Consider the following 6,419-nt stretch of genomic DNA (forward strand, 5'->3'; position numbering starts at 1 on the left):
TAATTGGGAAATTTCGGTCGTATAGTTCACTATATTTTTTATCGAAAGCCTCAAATTTTTCATCTACAGAATCATAGTTATTAACCAAGTTCCAGTCTACCGCAGAAATGTCGTTCTCGAACTTTTGGATACTGTCATCGTTTATTACTCGAGAAGACATTTCTGTTGTATCTTCTTGAAGTTTACAACTGAGCCTATTCTGATCAACCATGATTGTGACAAAAGTTGCCAAGTGGTCAGAGATTGACTCAGAAATTACTCCCGATTTTGTAACAGCGTGGCAATTATTGACGAAAATATGGTCAATGATTGTCGCACTGTGATCTGTGACTCTAGTTGGTCTAGATATCACAGGAGCGAATCCATGCTCTGCTAGAGTGTCCACATACTTAGTAACAGAGTCTATTCTCCCGTAATCTAGTAGGTCTATGTTAGTATCACCGGCCAGTATGATATTTTTGTTTCGATGTCTTGCTAAGTTACGGAGGAAAATTTTTAATTGTTCAAGGAAACCATTCAAATCCCCACTTGGAGAGCGATATATATTACAGATTAACGCGTTTTTGTGCCCTTTCAAGGTAAGTTCTGCAACCAAGAATTCTCCTATCTTAGGATTATCGTGGCAACATAGAGCGCTCTTAACGTTTATGTCAGATAATTCACATAGTTTTTTGTTAACATATATAACTAATCCTCCACCACGATTTGACGCTCTGGCGGGAGTCTGAACATACGGTGGATAGAAACCGTCTAGTTCGAGCTCCTCTCCCTGAAAAGGCAAACATTCCGTGTTACAATTTGTTTCATTGAAGTAGAGAACGTCGTATTTTGTGTATTGATCTATATTCTCCCGAAATTCTTCAATGTTCCCATTAAGTGACCTAACGTTCAGCGAGAAAAGTTTTAATTCATACTCCTTCGTATTTTTTATTGCTTTCGCGGTATAGTATTTGCAGTTATTTAGAAGACTAGACGTTGTTTCCCATGGATTCAAATCAGCATCAGTATCATCACGATCACCTATTTGATTTGATAGGTGGTCGCGATTAAGGGGTTAAACCTAATAGTGTTACTGAGATTTATCATGTGAAGCTGTCTAATGGAGACATCATATGCTGGGAAAATTTTTCTCAAGCATTCTTTGCAGCCTGTTGAGCCAGCAGAACATCTTGTGTGGGATAGGTTGTCACAGTAGCAACATTTGGTCATTTGTCTTACATTCCCAATTTTTGTGCAAGTGTGACATTTTTCTCGTTTATTGGAGACTGGGATTTGTATAGGCCGTGATGGTAATAGAGGCATGACGGCGCCCACTGGAAGAATTTCTGAAATGCAGCTGTAGCAAGACCATTCTCCAGTAAGTTCAGTTATGTCGCAAGGTGTTAGGTGAGCACATTTTGGGTGATATGCCATATAACAGATACTACAAGTGATGCTTATCTTGTGTGAGACTAGGCGCTTTGTACAGGCCTTACAGCTACTTTTAATACTTCGGATAACTACCATTTTTTGGCTGTAAATGATACTCTTGTTTAAATGTAGATATAGGTTTGCTACTGTATATTAATATATAATAAAGTACACGGAAAAACAGTTACTGAAAGTATCTACTCCAGATGAGTGAGCCAAGAAAATGGGGCCAGGGAAGAGTGAGAAAACGTGCGAGGTTTTGTGAACACTCTGTCCGGGTCCCTAACTTCAGCTCCTAACTAGAGAAATCAATTCAGTTAAGTGTTATTCTGTGGGAATAAGTTTAAAAAGTTAATTGAAGTATGTGAAATGTGAATGTGACTTGTATTCTGTATTTGTAACTTGTAAGTGTATGTACTTAGTGGTCTGATTACGTGATTCAAATTAGTAAAGATAAGATTTCGATTAGCCGTAAGCTGGTGCAGATAAGACATGGTTCGTATACTGTACGATTCTTAGTAGATTAATAATTATGTCCAAATTTTCGATGTAGTATGTTTGTATATTGTATTGCTGTTCTAAGGTCTGCCCAATGAAGAAACATACTCCCGTCTTAGCGGCCAGTGTTTTCGAATTAAGTAGCTGCGCCCCATAAATTCTTTGACACAGGTAGCAAGAGAGCGAGCTATCTCTCTCTTGGACAGTACTGTTAGGTGGATTCCGTTTCCATCAGGATCTACAATGACCTCTCTTCTCTGGTATAAAACAGTACAAATATGGTGCGAGTCAAAGAACCATAGCTTAGACACTCTATTGCTTAGTTCAAAAATAAAACTGTTAAAAAGCTTAACCTCCTCATTAAGCCACGAGAAACGTGTGAGAACTAAAGAATTAAATATAAAAGTCGTGTTAGTACATCATGCTCAGCTGCCACGCGCCGCACATCTGACATCATAATCTGCTTAATCAGTAATCGGCATCATAATCCGCTTGAATACAAATTGCTACCAAGTACGCAAAACACTCTTGAGAAATACGGATTCGTATGCCGTACGTTTATAAGATACGCTACGTATTTCACATCCTTGATAGATACACCTGGGTAAAACACAACCGTGACATTGCTACACATGGGAATAAATGACCAGCAACACCGCATATGCACTGGGAAGTTTAATTCTGTTGTTAGAAAAGTTTGTGGTAAAAGAAAAGTCTGCTACGTGTCTGTGTTGTCCCAGTTATGTTCACCCATTGGATTTATATTTCTCAGTTCTCTAATTTTATATTTGTCCGGATTTCAAGCTACTTTTAAGAGTACAAATAAAACCAACTCGAATCCATTGTTAATAAAATGTGTAGTTACTTAAAATATAGACAATAATACATTTAGTGTCTAACAAGTTTAGCACAGTTACATTTAAGTAAATTTAATTAGTACTCGTTCAAAACACAGGGATCTAAACTTGCAAAGTAATTAGTGTCAAATAGTTGAAATAAATGGGACTTTTTCGTTGATTCTGCCAAAATTTCCGGACGTCCGGATTTTCAAAAACCACCCCCTGTCCGGAATCCGGATTTGTCCGAAATTCCAAAACCGCACCTCCTCCCCTCCCTATTTGTCGGACGTCCTAAGTAGATGGCCCCTAACCAATGTTTTTTGCATTAATTGATTGATAAGTTATGGTGAATAAGGATTCACTCAATAATAGTCGACTGTAGTTGCAAATTGCTGCAATTAATGTGGTCAGTAACAAATGAAAATGCGCAATATAAAATATAAAACGATATGGAAACTGGAAACGTCATCGGACTTCAAAATATAAAATAAAAACTCCTATTTCAAGTGGGCTATAATGCGATCCTTTTTTGTAAATATTCATGGTATCTCATAGTTATACAGTATAAACAGTAAACACTAAACAGCATAATTAAAACTGCATTTCTAACACATAAAACTTAATTTATCTTTCTGCAAAATCTGCAGTTACATTATTATTAATAATAATTGATAATGCAATTATTAAACTTAATTAACTTCAAATAAAATATGAAATAAAACGCCAGGATATTTATCGAACTGATATAGTCTGAGTAAAGCGCGGCGTTGGCTATATACTATATACTATGGACGGAGAGGCGCGATAGTTAAAGAATCTATGCAAAGTTATAATTGTTAAAAACATAGAAATGTATTTGACACGGTTGAACCCCTAGAGTAGTTGTAAAAAGGACACAAATTTTATTCGTCCTATTTTCAAAGAATTATACCCAAACATTTTTGCCATTCTATGCTGGCGGCATCCTAAATTCCTCGGCTAATTAATTTCAAAACATGACTTCACTTAAACATAGACTATTTCTGTCATTTCTTCGCCTATAAGCCTATAGCCAAGTCGACAAAATAGTATGAAAATAAAAACGAATCGAAATAAAAATCGAATTAAAACCTATTGAATAAAAGAACTTATTAAAGCTTAGCAGTTCCTTGGAGTAAAGGGTGATGTGATTAAAGCTTAGCAGTTCCTTGGAGTAAAGGGTGATGTGGTTAAAGCTTAGCAGTTCCTTAAAGTAAAGGGTGATATGGTTAAAGCTTAGCAGTTCCTTGGAGTAAAGGGTGATGTGGTTAAAGCTTAGCAGTTCCTTGGAGTAAAGGGTGATGTGGTTAAAGCTTAGCAGTTCCTTGGAGTAAAGGGTGATGTGGTTAAAGCTTAGCAGTTCCTTGGAGTAAAGGGTGATGTGGTTAAAGCTTAGCAGTTCCTTAAAGTAAAGGGTGATATGGTTAAAGCTTAGCAGTTCCTTGGAGTAAAGGGTGATGTGGTTAAAGCTTAGCAGTTCCTTGGAGTAAAGGGTGATGTGGTTAAAGCTTAGCAGTTCCTTGGAGTAAAGGGTGATGTGGTTAAAGCTTAGCAGTTCCTTGGAGTAAAGGGTGATGTGGTTAAAGCTTAGCAGTTCCTTGGAGTAAAGGGTGATGTGGTTAAAGCTTAGCAGTTCCTTGGAGTAAAGGGTGATGTGGTTAAAGCTTAGCAGTTCCTTGGAGTAAAGGGTGATGTGGTTAAAGCTTAGCAGTTCCTTGGAGTAAAGGGTGATGTGGTTAAAGCTTAGCAAGTCCTTGGAGTAAAGGGTGATGTGGTTAAAGCTTAGCAATTCCTTGGAGTAAAGGGTGATGTGGTTAAAGCTTAGCAGTTCCTTGTAGTAAAGGGTGATGTGGTTAAAGCTTAGCAGTTCCTTGGAGTAATGGGTGATGTGGTTAAAGCTTAGCAGTTCCTTGGAGTAAAGGGTGATGTGGTTAAAGCTTAGCAGTTCCTTGGAGTAAAGGGTGATGTGGTTAAAGCTTAGCAGTTCCTTGGAGTAAAGGGTGATGTGGTTAAAGCTTAGCAGTTCCTTGGAGTAAAGGGTGATGTGGTTAAAGCTTAGCAGTTCCTTGGAGTAAAGGGTGATGTGGTTAAAGCTTAGCAGTTCCTTGGAGTAAAGGGTGATGTGGTTAAAGCTTAGCAGTTCCTTGAGTAAAGGGTGATGTGGTTAAAGCTTAGCAGTTCCTTGGAGTAAAGGGTGATGTGGTTAAAGCTTAGCAGTTCCTTGGAGTAAAGGGTGATGTGGTTAAAGCTTAGCAGTTCCTTGGAGTAAAGGGTGATGTGGTTAAAGCTTAGCAGTTCCTTGGAGTGAAGGGTGATGTGGTTAAAGCTTAGCAGTTCCTTGGAGTAAAGGGTGATGTGGTTAAAGCTTAGCAGTTCCTTGGAGTAAAGGGTGATGTGGTTAAAGCTTAGCAGTTCCTTGGAGTAAAGGGTGATGTGGTTAAAGCTTAGCAGTTCCTTGGAGTAAAGGGTGATGTGGTTAAAGCTTAGCAGTTCCTTGGAGTAAAGGGTGATGTGGTTAAAGCTTAGCAGTTCCTTGGAGTAAAGGGTGATGTGGTTAAAGCTTAGCAGTTCCTTGGAGTAAAGGGTGATGTGGTTAAAGCTTAGCAGTTCCTTGGAGTAAAGGGTGATGTGGTTAAAGCTTAGCAGTTCCTTGGAGTAAAGGGTGATGTGGTTAAAGATCAGCAGTTCCTTGGAGTAAAGGGTGATGTGGTTAAAGCTTAGCAGTTCCTTGGAGTAAAGGGTGATGTGGTTAAAGCTTAGCAGTTCCTTGGAGTAAAGGGTGATGTGGTTAAAGCTTAGCAGTTCCTTGGAGTAAAGGGTGATGTGGTTAAAGCTTAGCAGTTCCTTGGAGTAAAGGGTGATGTGGTTAAAGCTTAGCAGTTCCTTGTAGTAAAGGTTGATGTGGTTAAAGCTTAGCAGTTCCTTGGAGTGAAGGGTGATGTGGTTAAAGCTTAGCAGTTCCTTGGAGTAAAGGGTGATGTGGTTAAAGCTTAGCAGTTCCTTGGAGTAAAGGGTGATGTGGTTAAAGCTTAGCAGTTCCTTGGAGTAAAGGGTGATGTGGTTAAAGCTTAGCAGTTCCTTGGAGTAAAGGGTGATGTGGTTAAAGCTTAGCAGTTCCTTGGGGTAAAGGGTGATGTGGTTAAAGCTTAGCAGTTCCTTGGAGTAAAGGGTGATGTGGTTAAAGCTTAGCAGTTCCTTGGAGTGAAGGGTGATGTGGTTAAAGCTTAGCAATTCCTTGGAGTAAAGGGTGATGTGGTTAAAGCTTAGCAGTTCCTTGGAGTAAAGGGTGATGTGGTTAAAGCTTAGCAGTTCCTTGGAGTGAAGGGTGATGTGGTTAAAGCTTAGCAGTTCCTTGGAGTGAAGGGTGATGTGGTTAAAGCTTAGTAGTTCCTTGGAGTGAAGGGTGATGTGGTTAAAGCTTAGCAGTTCCTTGGAGTAAAGGGTGATGTGGTTAAAGCTTAGCAGTTCCTTGGAGTAAAGGGTGATGTGGTTAAAACTTAGCAGTTCCTTGGAGTAAAGGGTGATGTGGTTAAAGCTTAGCAGTTCCTTGGAGTAAAGGGTGATGTGGTTAAAGCTTAGCAGTTCCTTGGAGTAAAGGGTGATGTGGTTAAAGCTTAGCAGTTCCTTGGAGTGAAGGGTGATGTGGTTAAAGCT

The sequence above is a fragment of the Bolinopsis microptera genome, chromosome 11, assembly GCF_026151205.1.
Source record: "Bolinopsis microptera isolate Bmic1 chromosome 11, MBARI_Bmic_1.0, whole genome shotgun sequence".
Lineage (NCBI taxonomy): Eukaryota > Metazoa > Ctenophora > Tentaculata > Lobata > Bolinopsidae > Bolinopsis > Bolinopsis microptera.